Here is a 23,179-nt window from a genome sequence, read left to right on the forward strand (position 1 = left end):
CTCCTCCTACCTATGTCATTGGTGTCAATGTGGACCACGACTTCGGGTTGCTCCCCCTCCCCCTCCAGGACCCGGAAAACACGATCAGAGACATCATGTACCCTTGCACCTGGGAGGCAACATACCAAACGTGGGTCTCTCTCGTTCCCACAAAACCGCCTATTTGTGCCCCTAACTATCGAGTCCCCAATTACTACTGCTTTGCTCTTCTTCACCCTTCCCTTCTGAGTAATGGGGACAGGCTCCGTGCCAGAGGCCTGAGGCCCGTTACTTACCCCTGGTAAGTCATCCCCTCCACAAGTATCCAAAACGGTATACTTGTTTTTGAGGGGGACGGCCGCAGGGGGTCCCTGCACTGGCTGTTTCCTCCCAGTCCCCCTCACTGTCACCCATCTATCTGCCATCTTTGGAGTTACTACTTCCCTATAACTCTGATCTATGACCCCCTCTGCCTCCCGAATGATCCTAAGTTCATCCAACTCCAGCTCCAGTTCCCTAACACGGTCTTGGAGGAGCTGGAGATGGGTGCACTTCCTGCAAGTGTAATCAGCAGGGACGTCCATGGCATCCCTCACCTCAAACATGTTGCAAGAGGAACATTGCACTGCCTTCACTGCCATCCCTCTGAAAGTAACCTTTTGTAAAAAAAACTGGGTCTAAAGAATACAAGCAAAATGCAGCACTTACCTACTTACCACAACGGGTCTTATTATTTAGGTTAGAGGAGGAGGGTGGGTGGGAGACACTACCTCTGTAGTGCCTCGGGTTCTTCTCCTGCGTGCTTTTAAAGGGAAAAAAACCTACCCGGCTGCCCCTCTGGTCTTCGTCACTTCCCCCTGCTCGCACTCAAAGTGACCGTTGGCGTCGAAGGGTGAGTATTTATACTCACTGCTTTCCTTCCCGGCTGCCCGTCTGATCTTCGTCACCTTCCCCTGCTGCTCCCGCTCATTCTGTGAAGAGAAAAAAAAACACCGCTGCCCGCTACCGGTAAGTAATTTTAAAACAAACTGTCTTACCTTTGCTGCTGCTCACACTCAAAGTGTTAACTTAAGGTTTTGTAAAAAAAAGTGACATCTCAACTCTGATAATGCAAGGGGTTAACTTTACTGGAACATTCAGGTATTTCTTATTTACTGATGAGTTGAGATATAACAACTTGAAGCAACAATGGGAATGAAAAGGAATAAAAGCAGTTCAGTGCAAGTCCAGTGGTTTATCGAAACAAAAAATAAATTTGATTGCTTAATGATCTCTTGCCCTTACATTCTGGTGTGACTTGCACTGTATGATAGGGTTTTATATCCTGTATATTTATTTTTTACAATCAAATCCCAAAAATTTAAAGTAATACTTTTCCACTAGAAAAATAATCAAAAATTGAAATAAGTTACATAAATCCGATGGGAAAATTGTAACTTAATGCTAAAAGCTAAATCTCAGAAAGTTTAAATCAAATAGATTTAAATCAGGAGAAGTTGAAACTTTATTGCTGGAACAGCACAGCAGGTCAGGCAGCATCCAGGGAACAGGAGATTCGACGTTTCAGGCACAGGCCCTTCTTCAGGCACAGGCCCTTCTCATCAACCTATTTATAGATGTTATTACAGACCTCTGGAGCAGGTGAGACTTGAACCTGGGCCTCCTTGCTAAGAGGTAAGGACACTATCTCTTCACCACAAGAGCCCTGCTAACCAACCAATGAATTTGAACAGTGCCAACTCAGAGCAGCTAGAAGAAGGGCCTGTGCCCGAAACGTCGAATCTCCTGTTCCCTGGATGCTGCCTGACCTGCTGTGCTGTTCCAGCAATAAAGTTTCAACTTTGATCTCCAGCATCTGCAGACCTCACTTTCCCCTTAAATCAGGAGAAGTCAATCTTGGAAATGCATCAGTCACTCATCCTGAAATCCTAACCATCAGGGAAAAAAACATTTTGTGGGAGGCATTCTAAACAAGAATGTGGGAAGCATTAAAAACAAGATGAAAATATGTTCTGTAAAACACATTTGATATCCTGCCCTTACTTTATTTTTAGATACATTGATTGTTAAAAGTGAAATGACAAAATAAAGTCTTGCCTAGAAGTTGTTGAGTGGGCTTTCTCGGATGATGACCGCCAGTAATGATTAGCAGTCTTAGTTAACTCAAGATAGAACTTATGCCCTTCCCTTGCCCAACTCCAAGGACTGTCAGCCAACCTGATTGGCGCCCAGCTCTGCAGGCCAGAGACTTCAAACAGGTCCCAGAGTACAGACCAGGTAAGTGCTAGTGTTTTCTTAGTAATGTGGAGAGGGGAAGCTCCGGCAGACAGGAACGAAGGGTTGTGTTGGAGAGGTCAGGGGTGGGGAGGGAGCATTCATTAGATCCACCGTAGAAAAGATTGAAGGTGTTCAAGGAAAGACTATCTCTCCTGATTTCTCACTTGGTTTTTGCATGAGGTAACCACTCACTCCTGAATGCCTTCTACCTGTTTTAATATAAGCAGCAGTAAGCTACTATTAAGAAGGAGTGTTGCCTGTTAATGACAGCATGTCTCTCCTTATTAATATACAGCTTCCTAACCTACCACCTGCCATGAACAAATATGATATTGAGAATTCATAACATTGTGAGTTTTGAGAAGATTTGCAGCTCAGGTTGAGGTTTTGGATGTAGGTTTGCTCGCTGAGCTGGAAGGTTCATTTTCAGACCTTTCATCACCATACTAGGTAACATCATCAGTGAGCCTCCAGATGAAGCATGGTTGATGATTCCTGCTTTCTATTTATATGTTTGAGTTTCTTTGGGTTGGTGATGCCATTTCCTGTGATGATGTCATTTCCTATGGTGATACCATTTCCTGTTATTTTATTTATAGGGTGGTAAATTGGGTCCAAGTCAATGTGTTTGTTGTTGGATTTCCGTTAGGAATGCCATGCTTCTAGGAATTCTCATGTATGTCTCTGTTTGGCTTGCCCTAGGATGGATGTGTTGTCCCAGTTGAAGTGGTGTCCTTCGTCATCTGTATGTAAGGATACTAGTGAGCGAGGGTCTTGTTGTTTTGTGGCTAGTTGATTTTCATGTGTTGTGGTGGCTAGTTTTCTGTCCATTTGTCCAATGTAGTGTTTGTTACAGTCCTTGCATGGTATTTTGTAAATGACATTAGTTTTGCTTGTTGTCTGTATAGGGTCCAACATCCACAAACAAAGCTGCATCAGAACATTATTTCAACGAGCCACCACACACTTCAGCACAGAGGAACTATGCAGACCAGAGGAAAATCACCTGTACAGTGTATTAAAAAAGAATGGGTACCCAATGAACACAGTCCGCCGATTTCTCAGCAAAAATCCAAACGAGCAGATAAACTGTGTCCAGAAACCCTAGCCACTCTCCCCTACATCAAAGACATCTTGGAAATGACTGCCAAATTACTCAGACCCCTTGGCATCATTGTAGCCCACAAACCCACCAACACACTAAAACAGCAGCTAATGAATTTGAAAGACCCTATACAGACAACAAGAAAAACTAATGACATTTACAAAATACCATGCAAGGACTGTAACAAACACTTCATTGGACAAACAGGTAGAAAACTAGCCACCAGGATACATGAACATCAACTAGCCACAAAATGACATGACCCTCTCTCACTAGTATCCTTACATACAGATGAGGAAGGACACCACTTTGACTGGGACAACACATCCATCCTGGGACAAGCCAAACAAAGACACGCACAAGAATTCCTAAAAGCATGGCATTCCAACCGGAACTCTATCAACAAACACATTGACTTGGACCTGATTTACCACCCCATGAGAAAAATAACAGGAACTGACATAATCACAAGAAATGACATCACCAACCCAAAGAAACCCAAACATATAAATAGAAAGCAAGAATCATCAGCAGTGCTTTGTCCAGAGGCTCACTGAAGATATTACCTAGTATGGTGACGAAACGTCTAAAAATAAACATTCCAGTTCAACGACCAAACCTACATCCAATTCAAAACATGGAAGTCAGAGTGGGTACCTGAGACTTCAGCTCTCCATTGCCTGCAAAGAGCTTCTATTTTTCTCACCACGTAACTACATGTCAGGGCACAATCCTTGGCCATCATCTTCATATGTCCCTCATCCATCGACATTGACATCCAATAATCGCCACCCTATGGGATGTTCATGGCACCTCTCAAATCCATGAGCAGAATGTTCAGAAAGCACAGAGTTACATTGCAGCGTGTACTGGCAATCAGCATTGAAAGACTGCAACAGGGACATGACTCCAGATCAGTTGCATCTCAGGGCTGCTCACTTGTTGTCTTCGCGCACTCTCACTCAGTACATACCTGCACGCTCGCAGTATCCTAGCCACATCTTCCCTTTCCAGACTGTGTCATTCCATGTTAGCACAATAGCGTTCCAGCCAAAGGCCAAAGGCTATCAGTAGTGCTGTTTAATGTGGACACACAGACAGACTCCCTGTCATGCTTACATGTAGGCATTGCCTAGGGGAGGGGGGACGTCTTACAGTATGGTACCCCGAGATATCAATCTAATTCCTAATAGCTGCCTGCAGGGCAATTCACATTTATTCAACGGGAATTGTGTATCATCAGTTGGGAAGCCACAAAGACAGTAAAAGGGAGTGGGACAGTCACGGCTGATGGGAAGAAGCAGAGACATGTCTTGAGGTAGAGTTAAAAGTGGTTATGAGAGAAAAGCCGATAAATCAAGAGATAGTAAAGGCTTGTTAGAAAGGTACTACACTATATTCATGGGGGACTTCAACATGCAAGTGGACTGGGAAAATCAGGTTGGATCTTAGGAAAAGGAATTTAAGGAATGTCTATGAGATGGTTTTTGGAGCAGCTTGTGGTAGAGCCCACTAGGGAACAAACAATTCAAGATTTGGTGATGAGGCAGACTTGATTAGTGAACTTAAGGTGAAAGAACCCCAAGAGGACAGTGACCATAATATAATAGAATTCACCCTGCAGTTTGAGAGAAAGTCTAGCAGTGAAGATGGTAGAGTAGGAATGGTTGAAGATTCTGGTGTAATTTGGTAGGCACAGCAGAAATTCATCCCAAACTAGAGGACAAGGCAACTATGGCTGACAGGGGAGGTCAGGGACTGTACAAAAGCAAAAGCTTTTGTGGTGAAGATTAGTGTGAAGCCAGGGGATTGGGAACCCTTTAAAAACCAGCAGAGGACAACTGAAAAAGCAATAAAGGGGGAGCAGATGAAATACGACAGTAAGCTAGCTATTACAGGTAGACAATCCTTTATCCACACTTCTGAAATACAAAATGCTCAGAAATCTGAAGATATTTCCCTGATATTTTTTTCTCCATAACAAGGTTGTTTGGCATGCAAGCGGTTAACCCAGCTCCACATCCACTTGACCCACGTCACTCAGACGTGACGTAGCAGCGTGGCTCAGCACTGGCAGGCTGCAATTCTGCCTCAGTGCTCGCAGTAATCACAGGTGGGTTTGCTGTTCAGTAATTATTTTTGTACTTTTCTATGAAAACGCTATTTAATCCTTTATCCTAAAAATTCCAAAATCTGAAAGACAGCTGGTCCTGAGGGTTTCAGGTAAAGGATTGTCTACCTGAAATATAAAAGAAGATTGCTAGTGTATTTTAGCTATGTAAAAAGTAATAGAGAGGCAAGAGTGGACATTGGACCACTGTAACATTAAGCTAGCGAAGTAGTAATGGCAGGGGAACTGAAAGGTACTTAGCATTAGTTTTCAAGGTTGAATCAGCAGCAGCATACAGAACTTCAAGAGAGCTGAAGGTCAGAGGTGACAGCAGAAGTCATTATTAAGGAGAAGGTGCTGGGGAAAGATCTGCGGGTGGATAAATCCAGACCAGATGGACTACACCTCAGAGTTGTGAAAGGGATTAGATTTTAGATTACTTACAGTGTGGAAACAGGCCCTTCAGCCCAACAAGTCCACACTGACCTTCCGAAGACCAACCCACCCAGACCCATTCCCCTACAGTTACCCCTTCACCTAACACTACGAGCAATTTAGCATGGCCAATTCACCTAACCTGCACATTTTTGGACTGTGGGAGGAAACCGGAGCATCCGGAGGAAACCCACCTAGACACGGGGAGAATGTGCAAATTCCACACAGACAGTCACCTGAGGCGGGAATTGAACCCGGGTCTTTGACGCTGTGACGCAGCAGTGCTAACCACTGTGCCACCATGCTGTCCATAGCTGAGGAGATTGTAGAGGCTGGTGATCTTTCAGTAATCTGGAAGGTCTCAGAGGACTGGAAATGGTTAATGTAACACTCCTGTTTAAGAAGGGAGGATGGTAGAAGACAGGAAGCTCCAGGCCAATTAGCCTAACCTCAGTCGTTGGTAAGATTTTAAAGTCAATTGTTAAGGATCAGACTGCAGAATATTTGGAATTGCATGGTAAAGTAGGGTTGAGTCAGCATGGCTTTGTCAAGGGGAGGTCATACCTGACAATCTGATAGAATTCTTTGAAGAGGAAGTGAACAAGTTAGACAAAGGAGAGCCAGAAGACATGATCTATTTGATTTGATTTATTATTATCACATATGCCAATATTCAGTGAAAAGCATCCTTGTCTTCATTTGTCAGGGAGTGTAAATGTTGGCAAGTCATGTTGCAGCTGTCTAAAGTTTTAGTTTGGTCACATTTATGGAGGATTGTGCGTAGTTCCGATCGCTGCTGTGTGGGAAGAATGTGGAGGTTTAGGAAAAGGTGCAAAAGAGGTTATCCAGGAGATCGCCTGGAATGCAATGTATTAGCTCTGAGGAGATGTTTGACAGACTTGGATTATTTTCGCTAGATAGATGTATATAAAGTTATAAGGGGCATGAATAGGGTGTGTAGTCGGAGTCTTTTTCCCAGTATAGTAATGTCGAATACTCGGGGGCAAAGATTTAAGGTGGTGGAGGGGATGTTTAAAGGAAATGTGTGAGGCAAGGTTTTTACACAGAGGGTAGTAGGTGCCTGGAACATGCGGTCAGGGGAAGTGGTAGGAGCAGATACAGTAACAAGGTTCAAGAGCCATTTAGACAGGCACAGGCAGGGAATAGGGGATATGGAAAATGCGCTGGCCGATGGGTTTACATTAGAATGGCATCATGGTTGTCACAGATATGTTGGGCTGTTCTTCTATTTGATTTTGTTTTGTAAGGTCAGGACGGTGACTGGTCCCTGGGTTAATTTGACTTTGCTTCTTCAGAGCAGATTCCTTCTTCTTCCATTCTTGTGTCAACTCTGAATTCCCTCTCCGCAGCGCAACTATTTGATGAGCTAGCAAATGCTCCAATTTTAGCTCAAAATCAGCTTCATACTCCACTCATTTTATTGGAAGGTTAATTTCTCTTCATTGTTCACCAGGTAGAGACTCCTCTATGCGAGAAAGTCTTTTAAACTCCTACACATATTCATGATAACACGGCCCACATTGTCTGCTTGAACCCTTGCATCCTGTTCTAAGAGACAAGGAAGTAAAATATTCATTTGTGGGTGAAACACTGAGGTTGACAATTGATTTAAGTATAATGTGCCTTGTCTACAATGGGCATTAACTTAAGTGCCAAATATATGCACAAATATGATTTTGGTGGTCAGAAAGATGTGTTGTCTTAAACATATTGTAAAATTATTCAGCCTGATCTCTAATATGAAGAAATAAGAAGTAAAATTATGTTTATGTGTCTACCATTTAAATATTAAGTTTAATATTAAGCAGTCAACATCATTGCTTGTAAGTCATATTTTTCCATCAGAATATAATGGAGTCCACAACAATTAAAAGTTTTTGAAATGCTATAACGGCTATCATTGAGCATTCCAAACGTTTTTGAATATTTATGGGTCGAGGTTTGAAAACATCCTCACATGATGCTCAAAAGTAAATGGATGACAAGAGGTCAGTCAGAAGCAGATTGGCAAAAGATTCATGAATGTGTCAACACGCACCAGTACTGAGCCTTTAAGAGAGCTTTATTCTGTGCTGTCTCCAATGCAGAGAGGTGTTGCCACAGTGATGCTGAAATGTCTGCTTCAGAAGCAGTGGGTAAACAGCTTTGAGCTCCCAGAGTTTTTATTTTAATTAGACAAAATAAACATGAGTGGGTGGAATCAGGCTCAAACAGACCTAAGGTTTTAGTTGTGCTTTCACTTGGGGTTTGGAGTTGGCTGTTAAAGCTGATAAATACAGCTCTCTTTCTCTCTCCATCTCTCTGCTGCAGTAAAAAGCTAGAGTTCTCTCTCTGTGGTGAGAGTGTTTCAGTATTCCTTTCTCCTGGATGGGAAGGGAGCTGGCACATGTAGACAGTCTGTTTTGCTGAATTTACCTTTGCCAAGGGTTATTTATGGGATGCTGCAAAATTGGAACGGTTGCAGATTAGTATTTCAGTAGAGTCAAAGTTATGCCAATTCCTTTTTTATTCTGTTTGAATTTTAACTGTATTTTTAAGAATAAAGTGCGTTTTGCTTAAAGCCTTGTGGTGGACCAATCGAATCACATCTGGAATACAGCGCCTTACACATGTCTGTAAATAAAATAAAATATCTCCTTGATATATTTTGAAGGGGTTTGGTCTGGTGCGTAGCAAACAGAAAACGAAAGACAATACTTTCAACTTCAGCAAATCTATGAAGACCAATGTTGAATGTTCACAGAGAGGGTGGTAAATAAACTAACTGCCATAACAGAGAGACTTTATGGAAATAGAGAAAGAGATAGGAAAAAGATTGCTTTCCCGTCTACTTTTTTATCCAGTTAGTATCTGTAAAATCTATCCTGAAATAAACTGTGTCATCTGTGTTACCAAATTATTAAAAAGCTTCAACTCTGATTTATATATCAGTAAAATGCATACATATATATATTTCATACATAGCCAAATGTATTTCATTTATTTATGAAATTGCTTATTCCAAAACTTTTTCCTTTTCCAAGTAACAATTCTGTGTCAAGGTAACTCTGACAAGCTGAATAATATAAGTCAGAATTGGCCAATTTCTTTTTGAAAAGTACAGCTCTAAGATTCTTCTTTTAGCTTTTTAATAAAGAAATGCCAAATAAGTACATGAACAAGAAAGAGTTAGAACCATAGGGGTAGGATGAGGTAAAGTGAAAGAGGTTTAGATCAAGTAAAATAGATTTTGTGCTAAATGGTCTGTTTCTGTGCAGATCTCAACTTTCGTTCAATTATGTTTCACCTTCCCTTAGCCAAAGTCCATGCTTAGTGTTAATCCCCCTGTGCAAAGCCCTGGGAGGTTGATTATTGAGGTAGAAAATCTGAAGTTCTAACGTACAATCCTGTTAGGAAAAGACGCAAGATTACAAAGAATGAATCTGCATTATAGGATTTCTTTGTGGCCTTCTCTACATGTTTTGATATATGTCAAAGTTGTCAAACATAATTTTGTATGTGCTAAACAACAAGATACAAATGCATGCTTATGTATTACATTTCAGGTGAGCTTGCCCCACTGAAGGATAAACCAATTATTTTATGTGGATCTTTACTACATATGCAAAAGCTGTTCAACAATATATTCAAAAAAACAAGCAAAGCAGCTCAACAAAGCCAAATGATCACTGCACATCTTAACCTGGATAATTGATTCTATTAATTACTTATCCTTCTTTACTACATTATGTATTTTATGTTATGGGTGTAGGTTTGCTCGCTGAGCTGTAGGTTTGATATCCAGACGTTTCATTACCTGGCTAGGTAACATCATCAGTGGCGACCTCCATGTGAAGCGAAGCTGTTGTCTCCTGCTTTCTATTTATATCTTTCTCCTGGATGGGATTCCTGGAGTTTGTGGTGACAACACATCTATCCTGGGACAGGCTAAGCAAAGACATGCCAGAGAATTCCGAGAGGCCTGGCACTCCAACCACAACGCCATAAACAAGTACATAGATCTAGATGCCATCTATCAACCCCTCAGAAAACGAACAGGAAATGACATCACCACAAACCCCAGGAACCCCATCCACGAGAAAGATATAAATCGAAAGCAGGAGACAACAGCTTCGCGTCAGTTGGAGGTCGCCACTGATGATGTTACCTAGCCAGGTAATGAAACGTCTGGATATCAAACCTACAGCTCAGCGAGCAAACCTACACCCTAAGCCTCAATCCAAGCTACAAACCTTCACAAACCTTGCAAAAATTTTATGTTATTTTTCTAACAAGGTACCAGCATTGGAAGAACCAACATAATCATAGAATCCCTACAATGTGGAAGCAGGCCATTCAGCCCATTAAGTCCAAACCAACCTTCCAAAGAGCATCCCACCCAGACCCACCATAACCCTCTCAACCCTATAACCCAACATTTACAATGTCTAATCGACCTAGCCCACACATCGCTGGACACCTTGGGCAATTTAGCATGCTAATCTCCCCAACCTGCAGATCTTTGTACTATGGGAGGAAAACCTCACAGGGTCCCTGGCATTGTGAGGCAGTAGTGCTAACCATTGAGCCACCATGCTGCCCCAAATTCAAATAATTTCAAATCTGACAGATAACGTACCACATTTTGACCTGGACTTTAGTCCACACTTTTCCAAGTAATCTGATCTTGGTCAACTGACCAAAATAGAATGGCTGGCATTTCAGCTGTGCAGCAACTCAGTAATGTATAAGTTTCCATGTGGGCTGTTATGTTTTCTTGTTTTCAGGAATCTAAGATAGTCACACTTTTAAACTCAAAATACTGGTGTTTTACTGAATGCATTTCCTGCTGCTCTCTCATATAGTTGCTGGATAGATACACTGTTATCTGACACATGATCGGAGTGCAGCAGAAAAATGCACCCTAAGAGCATATTCTCATAACAATTCCTTCCTGTTTATTTATAAATAATATAACAATATATCACAGGTCACACAAAACCGAGTCATGGCATCATAGAGATGTACAGCACAGAAACAGACCCTTCGGTCCGACTTGTCCATGCCGACCAGATATCCTAAATTAATCTAGTCCCAATTGCCAGCACTTAGCCCATATCCCTATAAACACATCCTTCTAATTTACTCCAAACACATAGCCACACAAAAGATTTGAAGGGCCCATATCCTCAGACAAATTGGGTCATGTGCTGCAAAGTAAAAGGAGGAAAGGAGATCAAATTTTAGCTGCAAAAGGTGCCATCAGAATTTTTTTTTAATCTAGTGACTCGCTAAAGAAAGCCTTTAGAATGCAGGTGCAGCCAGCAATGGAACAGGGCAGCTAAGGCCGAAGGATTCTGCCAAAGCAAGATGATTCATCCTGAACCAATAGTAAAATCATGCCTGAAAGTGGAACAGTAGATGAACCTGAAATGCTAACTCTGCTTCTCTCTCCACAGAAGTTGCCAGACCTCCTACATTTCTTCAGCACGTCTTCTTTTATTAACATGAAGTTTTATTAACATGCCTCCAGTATTGGCATGATTTTACTATTGGTTCAGGATGAATCATCTTGCTTTGGCAGAATCCTTCGGCCTTAGCTGCACTGTTCCATTGCTGGCTACAACTGAACACCTGCACCTGCATTATAAAGGCTTTCTTTAGCGAGTCACGAGACTAAAAAAAAATTCTGATGGCAACTTTTGCAGCTAAAATTTGATGATGTAATTATGTCCTTTAATCAAAAAGATTCTGGAAATACATAAAAATACATTAAAGCTACAAACTGGAATGAGGCTCAGTCAGTCTCTGCTGGTATTTACCCTCCACTTTGTGAACAATTTTATTCACATTTATCCATCGAAGTCCCCTCTTACAAGGTTCCGCATGTAGTTCTAATAGTCGTATGGAATTCAAAAGGATGTTGAGGCAATGGAGAGGGTGAGGAGAGGGTCTACTAGAATCCCGACAGTGTGAAAGCAGGCCATTCAGCCCATCAAGCCCATACCAAGCCTCCAAAGAGCATCCCACCCAGACCATCCCCGTACCCTACCTATTTAATCCTGCATTTCCCATGTCTACATCACCTAGCCTGCACCTTCCCGGACAGTATGGACAATTAAGCCTGGCCAATCCACCTGACCTGCACATCTTTGGACTGTGAGAGGAAACCAGAGCACCCATTGGAAACCCATGCAATAGGGTGGAACTAGTCCAGAACAGTGCATATATGCCTGGAAAAGATCGATAGTCTGGATCTTTTCTGTATGGAAAAAATGTCTGATGGGTTAGAAATCTTTAGAGTTATGTGGGGTTGAGCTAGTGTTATGGACCAGGCCAGACCCCTCAAACATTTCAAGAAGGTAGCTCAGACCCTAACTTTTCTAGTTGTTTTAAGCAAGTGTAAAGTAGATATTCCAGGAGTGATGCAGCTGCCCAACCACTTTGTTTTAAACAAAACAGAATTTATTTACAGGCTACCGAATGAAACACAAACAAAAGAAAACTGAATTTAGAATAACTTAATCTATTTGAAAACCCAACTGACTCTATCACAACTTAATGATGCAGTTGCAAACACCTACAACATCCAATAAACACTCCTTGGGAAAAAAAAGGTAAATTCAAACAGGTTCTTACAGGAGAGAGATTGCAGAGAGAGAGAGAGGATCCGTGTGGAGCTGTTGCCTTGAGTCTAGCAGCTAAAACCTTGGCCAGCAGCTTCAAAACATTCTGCTTGCTAAAACTAAACCAAACCAAACTCCTGAACTGGGAGAACTGGCCACTCCCCTTTCATTGTGCAAGTGTTTTAAAAAAAGACTTGAGCCTTTTCAAGTAGATATTTCCAGACACATTGGAGCATCCGTCTTTACAACCCCTTTTGAAAAAAAACAGGGATAACATAATTTTGTGAAAGGAACAGGATCATCACAATAGTGAGAACAGAGGGAGAACGTTTCCTCTCGTGGAAAATGGCATAACCCAAGGCCTTCAGTAGAAACAAGTTTCCAAAACTTTCAATTGGGATTTCTTTTTCAGATCACAAAAAAAAACTGATAAATATATGTGATTCGTTGCCACAAAGGTGGTTGAAGTGAATAGTTTAATGCAATTAAAGTGGAACGAGGCAAGTATTTGAGAGAAAAGGGAATATATGTTGAAATGATGGATTCAGATAAAATAAGGAGAATATAAGCAACATCGTAAATAGTTAGGTCAAGTGGGCTATTTCAGTGCAACATCTTGACACAATCCAATGTAATCCTGATTCCAAACAGCAGAGTTTTACATAGTTTTCTTTTCCCCTTGTTCCTGTGCTGCATGAAGAAAAATCAAGGCCGAGAGGAAAGCTACAAGAGCCTCTGCCTCTTTGCTAGTGGCATTTAAATCTCCCTGACATGGTTACATCATTGTGACCACTCCATCAGTACTGTAAAGACTGCATTTCCTTCAGAATTTGTATTTTACATCCATTGATGTCAGTTGTCATAGCCACCATTACCTGTCCAAATGTTCACTCAGGCAGACTATGGTCATAGCATCTTTTCTGTACTGTGAACCAGGATGTTTTAAAAATCTAGCTTGACTTTGCTGAGGGATAGACCACGCTGATCTCTGCAATGAAACCAGCCAGGATTGAAATACTGTGCGAGCACAACCAGCCCATACTTTAAATACTACTCCTGAAAAATGAAGACCAAACAAACATAAGGATTATATTCCATCCCTGAAGAGAAAAAAACAGTAGCACACACTGCCCATTCTACATGAATGGACAGCCATTTTCTCTCTTTATTGCAGAGTTGGGTTTGACTCAAAATGGCGATATTTTAACTTTGTGTCCTTGTGAATGACTTACAGCCTCATCTACTGCCATCAGCCTCATAGCCTGAACTGAGTCTGCTCTGCCTTTGGCTCCGTTGACCTAGAAGACTTGGCTGGCTGTCTCCAGAGCCATGAGGGCCTCGACGCCTCAGCTTCATTTAGAGCACCCACTCTTGATGGAAGCTTACCCGACTCAACCACACATTCTACAAACATTGGCATCTCTGGTAGGAAGGTGGAGGTGCTTTGGGGGTCCTGTGTATGGTTTCTCCTCCTGCTGGGTGCCCCCTGGCATTGCTCTTACTTCCTGAGAGCAAAGAGCACCTCGAGTGAAGTCAAGCTCCTTCATTCCCCCTCTCACCTTGTCCCTGATGCTGAACACCAACGGTTAGAACAATGGAGTGCGGGTCTCTGCACATCCCCAGCAGGCACAGAGCGTACTGGGAATCCAGGGAGCAGCTCGTGCCCTGCATTCATAGAGGTAGATAGATGCATACGTGTCAGAACCAGCATCACATTCATAACATTGGTGGACTCCTCCCTTCACCAGTACAGTTTGCTGACTTCTGAAAAGCCTGTCAGCTGTTCATGTGCTTGCCTGAATATTTTAACAAAGTGTGAGGCTGTGGGGATCATTTTCTTCCTGGAGCTGAATGGTTGCCTGGTCCCTGGCAGTCCTCTGACAATCAGAGACCTGGGGTAGTCCTTCTTCTTCGTTTTGCAGCAATGTGTCAGCGAGGTGCTCATCAGATTGTATTCAAGAGTCTAACCTAGAGACAGAGAAACCAGCGAGGTGAAAGTCTCTGAGCTGGTGGATAGCTCTTACTTCCTCAGAGATGAAGGTAGAACTGAGAGTCTCTACCATTGGCCACTTCAAAGCAGAGGTTCACAGGGTGTTGCTAGTGCCTCTATAAGAGGAGGGGGAATTATTCGGCATAAAAGGGCTAAAGGCTTGAGCAGGTTAAGAATGAGTTGGAGCTGATGTTAATGGGAAAGCAGCACAGAACAATGAAGCTGATCAGGTTGGTTACCCATTGAGGCCCCTGTGACCTGTTGTGAGTGATCCTGATCTGCGCCAGCCAAATCGAGCACCTTCTCCTCATATGGAGCTTGATGCCCACAACCCCATGCTGGTTTTCACCCTCTCACCCTTTCAATTTATGATGAGACAAAGGGAGGGTTTGAGTATGATTGAAGTGGATGGAAGAACAATTAATGGTGATGCGGGGCAAAGGAATAATGATAGATCACTCCAATGTCAGAGCAGGAAGTGCGGAGGGCAGGAAGGGTTGGAAGTTTGAGAGACTGAGGTGGATGAAAGCCATTGAGTGGACATGATGTATACAATAGTGAAAGTTATAGTCCATGAACCTTCGTGAGAGGTGTGAATTAGCAGAGTTCAAGGGAGTGCTGACCCTGTGGGTACGGGTAGCAAAGAGAAGATGGCAGAATATATCTTTGCAGGGGACATATCATTCACCTTCTTCCTGCATTGCTAGGCATTACAGTTCAACCAGGGCACTGCACTGACCCAGGTCACTATCTTGATTCAGACTGGCTGTGTGCGGTAGTGTGATCTCCTTTTCCACTCAGCAGGGCAAGTGACTGTCTTTCTTTCCACCACTCCATCCACCTTCAGATCTGCGAACCGAAGGGTAAGTTCTCTTTCAGAGCCATTTCCTCAGTTGTAATGATGGCAAAACACAGCACGAAGGTCAGTTCTTGGCTTGCAATGTCTGATATGGGGTGTAGCTGGGATTTGAATGTGGCATTAACATTGCAAATTTCCAACATTACTGTCCAGTTCCCTCTCTCACTCCACAGAATTCCAAAGGGAACAAAGAGACTGGCTGCGTCATTAATAAGATGAAGAGTAGAAGGTTGTATGAGAAAATTCACCATGGTGTCACTGTGGTCCAGCTGCCTTGAATCTCATTTGAGAAAATATTTTTGTCAATGCTCATAATGCTGGATATGCCAGGTATGTGGTAGCTCAGTTTCTAAGCACCTCAGACTTTCATGATCTCAAGCAGGAAGTAAAAAGATCTAACATTTCACAACAACGTTTTGTAAGTCAGCTCAGTTAATAGTGATCCTGCACAAAAAAGACTGTCAGGAGAATATATGTCACAGTATTGATGTCATCCAAGCAAGCATTCTCAGAATTAACAAAAACTCTCGACTTCTCAGGCTTATGAAATTGCATCAAACATATGAAAAAACTGTGTTCTGCTGCCATAGTCTTTACAGATTGCACCCTTATACAATACTGTGTCGCCCCCTTTTCTAATTACATAAATTCTTGCAGTGCAAGATTGAAGGATTGAATATTAAATCTTTTAAAGTGAATTTCTTGCTGCTGACGTAATTCAAAATCTTTAAAATTCCTTTTTTTTTGTACAATACTGGCATCAATTCATGGTTCTCTTTTTTTAAAAAGGAACATGTCTTTCTGGGGAAAACACATTTTAATTGCGAGCCAGAATCAAGTCCACACAGGACTCACCTCAGTTAAGTAGCAAACAATAAATAACTCATTTGCAGAGTCCAATGAGAGAGCTCCTCAAGTGAAGCAGCAAGTAAAACTCCAATGCTTTTGGCAGGTAAATCATCTGCTGGTTAGTATTGAATTTGTTGCAGCTATACTATATACATATAGTGGGCAGTACATACATATATACACAGTATATACATATACTGTGCCACCGTGGGCACCGTGCACGGTGGCACAGTGGTTAGCATTGCTGCCTCACAGCGCCAGAGACCCGGGTTCAATTCCCGCCTCAGGCGACTGACTGTGTGGAGTTTGCACGTTCTCCCCGTGTCTGCGTGGGTTTCCTCTGGGTGCTCCGGTTTCCTCCCACAGTCACAAAGATGTGCAGGGTCAGGTGAATTGGCCATGCTAAATTGACCGTAGTGTTAGGTAAGGGGTAAATGTAGGGGTATGGGTGGGTTTCGCTTCGGCGGGTCGGTGTGGACTTGTTGGGCCGAAGGGCCTGTTTCCACACTAATCTAATCTAATCTAATCTAATCTAAACACTGCTCAAAACTGTCACCTCCTGTAAAGCACTGGCAAGCTAAAGTATTTGTTTGCAGATTGTGACAGTGTACATATGAAAAGATAGAAAATGAGGATAATGTCCACCCTGCCCCAAACTAATGAAAACATAGAACTACATAGAAATTATAAAATGTAAACTGTTGATTCAATTCATGTTTGTGTTTCTTCTCTGTAGAATCTATCATTCTAATCACAAGAATCTGTTCTGACCCATCATCTCTTTAGTATTTTCTTCAACAAAGTAGCCAAGCTATTGTTGATATGATCTCTACTTCATTTTCTAACTTGATAATATATTTCATAGCCTAACAACCTTCTGTGTAAAAATTGTTTCTGCTACTTTCTGTCCTAATCAGTTATATTTCAACTTACGTCTGTGTCCCCTCTCTTCTAACCCTCTCAAACATGTGAAATTGTGCAAGAATAAATTTCCTTACTGTTCCTGGTACATCGCCAGCATTGGAACATGATGGAAAATGTTCCCAGCAATGGAACACAAGTGGAATCTTTTCGATGCTTGTGCACATTTAGTTTCATCTGAATTTCCTCACACTTCTGAAACCAGTTTGCAATGTTATCATCACATTGTGACATTTTCATGGATTGATCCTACTAATGCCCATAGGCTAGGTTACATACTGAAAACAAAAAAATGCTGGAGATCACAGCGGGTCAGGCAGTAGCCATGGAGAGAGAGCAGGCTAATGTTTCGAGTCTAGATGACTCTGCTCTCTCTCCATGGCTACTGCCTGACCCGCTGTGATCTCCAGCATTTTTTGTTTTCAGTACAGATTCCAGCATCTGCAGTAATTTGCTCTTACAGTAAGTTGCATACATTTGGATCAGGTGCAGGCGCAGCAAGGTCAGCTGTTAAAAGTGGAAATAAGAATTTCCTGAGAGACCGAAGATCTTCAGACAATTAACTGAAGATTTCCTGAGTAAGGAAACATTAATTTTATTTTTAATTCCTCTCACAGAATCATGCCCCCTTTTTGTAACTGTTTCTCATAAGGCAGGATTGCTTACTCTTAGTTCCCTCTTTTCTCCCTGCCCAATCCCATCCAAAGTTAAAAATCACACAACACCAGGTTATAGTCCAACAGGTTTAATTGGAAGCTTACTAGCTTTCGGAGGGACGCTCCTTCATCAGGTGATTGTGATGAAGGAGTGTCGCTCCGAGATCTAGTGAGCTTCCAATTAAACCTGTTGGACTATAACCTGGTGTTGTGTGATTTTTAACTTTGTGCACCCCAGTCCAACACTGGCATCTCCAAATCAATCCCATCCAATACTTTTCCCATTCTACATCAGCATATTTAACAGATGATTGAAATTTTCCTATCCCTATCCTATATACCAGTTGCCACACAAGTAGCAACTGGCTTATCAGAAAAACCAAAAGCCATGGATCCACCATTTTATGATAAATTGCTTGTTTCATCCAAAACGCACAGGGCATGGGATGTATCTATTCCTCTAATTATTCAATCCCCCATTACTATTAAGTTTCTCTTTTCACCCCTCTCTCCGTTTAAATGATGCTCTGCACCTTGGTGCTTTGGTCAGTTACCTCATCCTCCCTGCAGTCTGTGGCCTTGTCCACATGAGGTGCAGAAATATTATATCTCTCAAACAAAGGCACTAAATATTATTCCTCCAAAGCAAAATTCACAATACCAATACCAGCTTCACTCATTGTCAAATATTAACCATGGCTCAAATCTTATAATTCATTGAAGAGTGTGACTGTCTCCTGCAGTACTATGTCCAGGTAACTCTGCCATCCCTGATGTGTTGCAATGTAGGCAGCTTGGACTCCAGCTCATCACCTCTGAACTAACGCTCTTCAAGTAGCCAATATTTGCTGAAGATGTTGTCAGGTAGTAGCAAGTGAGGACTGCAGATGCTGGAGATCAGAGTCGAGAGTGTCATGCTGGAAAAGCACAGCCGGTTAGGCAGCAACCGAGGAGCAGGAAAATCGACATTTTGCGTGATGAAGGGCTTATGCCCGAAACAATGATTCTCCTGCTCCTCGGATGCTGTCTGACCTGCTGTGCTTTTCCAGCACTCTCAACTGCAGATGTTGTCAACATAAATTCCACTGCTATCCACCACACCCACAGACTACAGTTGCACCATACCACCTGCTCAGCCATATCTAATCTACTTTATTAGTTTGGATGCTAAATATTTTTAAAAACTAAATTTATTAACTGTTTTCTTTAGTTGTAATGAGGTCTTGATTTTAACCAAAGGCAATTCAAAAGACAGTGCCAAATGCCCACCAATGATATCTGTGCTTTCACATTGTGGCCCTTAGCTTCTGATAGATCTAAACAGATGGAAGGAACTCTCTACAATTGTTTTTATTTCATCTCCGTCTACTACTGGCCTTCTCACACAGGTCTGCCCTTCCAGTCTGCTTCCCAAGTAACACCGACTTGCTGCACATTCCTCCCAGAACAGCAGACAATCTCCTAATTCAAAGAATAAAAGCAAAATATTGCAGACGCTGGAAATCTGAAACAAACCCAGAGAAGGCTGGAGAAACGCAGCAGGTCCTGCAGCATCCACAGAGGGAAACAGATTTAACATTTCAAATCTTGTAAGGCTCTTCTTCTAAACCTGACCACAGATCAAGCTTGACAGAATTAATTTAAGGAATGTGACTGCCTCCCAAACTACTGTGTCCAGGTAACTCTCCCCCTCCCTGAGCATCGCCTCAGAGCCAAAGGTCTTCAAGCCAACTCTCGCTGAAGAAAAGTCAAACCAGACTCAAAATGTTAACCATTACGGGATGCTGCTTGACCTGCCGAGTTTCTCCAGCATTCTGTGTGTTTGTTCCTCCTAATTGTAAGTGCTGTCTACATTCATAACTCACTCATGTGATGATTCTGAGGCTGTGTAAAGGATCGGCCATGTGGAATATCAGAGATCGTCTTCCACCAATTGATTTCCAGTCAGACGAAAATCATTCTACAGGTTTTTGAGTAAAAAGTAATTTTTAAATTATGAACCTGGCTGTCTCTTGAACATAACTTGGGCTAAGAGTGAATAACCACAGCACACGTCCATCTTGTGGTGATCCCACCTCAAGTCTTACATTCTAGGCTGGCAATCTATAATTTTAGGAAAGCAATGGAAGTACATAATCCACAGATGCCTCCATAAATTGCAGATCTCCCAAACAATTTGAGCGGAGGGTTGGGACTCACACAATATTAAATCAAGACTAGAGCTAGCAGCCTTTTTTTTTCTTTCTCAGGACCCATTTCTGAAAATAATCAATTCTTCTGGGATCAACTGATACTTATGCTCTGCTCTTTAAATCCCAGGTTAAGCATGGAATTCTTGGATGACTTGGGAAGGTCCCAATAGGCATGCCTGTAAAATGTCACCAGTTTACAGGGGAGGGAGCAGGAGATGTCCCCATTTGTCAACTTCCACTGGATGATATATTTGCTACTTAAAATAAATGCTGTTGAGAAATAAGCGTTACATTGCAACTCATTGCAATGACTTCCCCTGGGGCTTGAATCTCCAGTCTTCAGATTCAGAAACCACCTTCCTACTTTGACTGCAGAGTTTTGCAAAGATGTCGAATATTCTTGAATAATTGTTCACAGGCACTCGTGTCATCTGATTGTGCATTTGGGGATTGCAGCCATTCTTGAGCTTCAGCGAGGAATAATCATCCATGGAGCAATAACACTTGGTGCTTTGAACCTGATATCTTTTGTTATTGAAATCTGGGTAAATTAATTTTTAAAATTTCACTTTGCTTTTCCAGAAATCCTATCCCAGTGGACAACCTATAAAAATGAAACGTGGTGGTGTAATTCCCTTGTTATGACACAGCAGGGGCACCATCCCGAAGTTGTCAAACCAAGTGTATGCTATAATGATTTCAAATGAAAAGTGTCATCAGCAATTTCTGACTAATAGATTTGACTATAAGCGTCCTCTTTGTAGTGATTGCAACAAGGTCAGCCAGGTGGACTTTGTAGAATATGAGTTCCCTGATTGGTGCTGTCATCTGGGGCAATCAAAGAGATCTGGCTAACAGATATAAACAGAAGCATCAGAGATTCTGTTCACTCAGAGAGTGGCTTTGAGGGAGCGGGATGGGTGTCAAGGGCTCTCCATTTGTATCAGGTAGGGGACTGACTCTGAGCTGGCTGCCTACATCCAGTGTGTACTGATGTTGTTGGTTTCTGTATTTTTGGTGAACCTGATTCCTAAGCTGGCTAAGCCATATAGCCAGTTTGTTAACTGGTATTCCTTTTTATTGAGGACTGACTTCTAAACCAGCTGATTTAAACAGTGAATGTATTACAGGTGAAACTCAGTTCTCATTAGGGGATTGTTCTTTTACTGGCTGGTTATAGCTTGTGTGTTATTCATTTCTCTTTTACTTTGAGAAAAGGACCATGTTGATTTTGTGGCAGGGCTTAGACCTTGCACTCTGGCTTTCTTTGTTTTTTGCATGTGTTTTCACTTTTTTGGTGTTTGGATTGAGCCCTTGTGAGAAAATACATCTTTCCAGATGAGCTGTTCCTGTATGGCTAGGCCTGGCCTTTTGTGGGTGACTAGGCACCAGTAAAGACTGAACATCTGTGTGTAAGCTGGGAGGTGAGCAATTGCTGCCTTTGGGAGTGGACTCTGCCTTTAGGAGTAGACCAAACCCCTATGAGTTAACTGCGCCTTTACAATGTACTGTGTTCCTGTGAGTTTGCCTGGTCCGTTGGATGGACCAGACCTCTGTGGAGACTAAACACCTATGTGTGTGGCTGCCTTCTGGTGTGGACTCTGCCTGGGTGCTGGAAACTGTAGTATAAGGATTTTGTGAATTTTGTTACTGTATGTGGGTTTTGTAATAATTGTGTTTGAGTGCGGGACAGAGTGGGCTAGTCAGTACATGGGGTGGCCAGGAGCTGAAGGGTCGATGACTGGCCTGGGGGAAAGCGGGCTGGGGGGCAGGGATCTGTTGGTACGCAGGGTGGCTGGGGGCTAGGCAGCCGAACGCGTACTCATAGGACAGCTGGTCAGGGGAGGGTCAGCCGGTACATGGGCTGGTTGGGGGCTGGTGGGTTGATGACCGGCCTGGAGGAAAGTGAGTCGGGAGGAGCCTGTCAGTACATGGGGCGGGTGAGGCCAGGCAACTGAAAAGGTCCTCGTAGGAAAGCTGGTACAGGGCAGGTCGGTCTGTATGTGGGGAGACTGAGCCAGGAGGCCGATGGCAGCCTGTAGGAAGGCCAACTGGGGGGAGTCGGACAGTCGATGGTTGATCCATAGGAACGCTGGCTAGGAGAAAGGGTCAGTAAGTACCTGCGGGGCGGCCCAGTGCTGGAAGGCCCACAGCCCGACTGTAGGAAAGCAGGTCAGGGGTGGTTTGGTTAGTATGTGGGGTGACCGGGAACGAATGGCTGATGTTCATCCCGAAGGAAAGTGGGCTGGGGAGAGTTAGTCAGGACACAGGGTGGCCGGAGACTGGAAGGCCAACAACCAGCTCGCAGGAAAGTGGCCCGGGGTAGTCCGGTCAGTACACGGGGCGACTGGGAGCTGGGTGGTCAACTTCCAGCCTGGAAGAAAGCAGGTCTGGGGAGGGTCAATCAATACGCAGGGCAGCCAGAAACAGGAAGGCCAATGACTGTCCTGCAGGAAGGCTAGTCAAGGACTGTCTGATCAGTATGTGGTGCGGACGGGCGTCAGGTATCTTTTATAGCTATATTGAGTCTGTGCTGTGTGCACTGTTTCTGATTTGATTGAACTGCCTTGTCTGTGTTTGTTACTGTTATCTTTGACTGAAAGTGGGACTTAAGGTTTGACCTCATTTCCCTGAAAACTGGTTGAACGCTGCGCCTTGGGAGTTTGGCTTTTCTCCCCTTCCCCTGTATATAGTGGGTTTTTGTTTGTGAACTGCTGCCTTCTGTTTATTGTCAACTGTATTTTGTACTGTTTCATAAAATAATAAAAAAAAACACGGGCGTCAGGTATCTTTTATAGCTATATTGAGTCTGTGCTGTATGCACTGTTTCTGATTTGATTGAACTGCCTTGTCTGTGTTTGTTACTGTTATCTTTGACTGAAAGTGGGACTTAAGGTTTGACCTCATTTCCCTGAAAACTGGTTGAACGGTGCGCCTTGGGGGTTTGGCTTTTCTCCCCTTCCCCTGTATATAGTGGGTTTTTGTTTGTGAACTGCTGCCTTCTGTTTATTGTTAACTGTATTTTGTACTGTTTCATAAAATAATTTAAAAAAACAGGAGCAACAGAGATTCTATGCACTCTGAGAGCTGGCTCTGAGGGAGCTAGATCAGTGTCAAGGACTCTCCACATGTAGATAAAGGGTGACTTGGTGACAGGATACCAGTCATCCTTCATGGCAG

The sequence above is a fragment of the Chiloscyllium plagiosum genome, chromosome 1 (genome assembly GCF_004010195.1).
Source record: "Chiloscyllium plagiosum isolate BGI_BamShark_2017 chromosome 1, ASM401019v2, whole genome shotgun sequence".
Taxonomy (NCBI): domain Eukaryota; kingdom Metazoa; phylum Chordata; class Chondrichthyes; order Orectolobiformes; family Hemiscylliidae; genus Chiloscyllium; species Chiloscyllium plagiosum.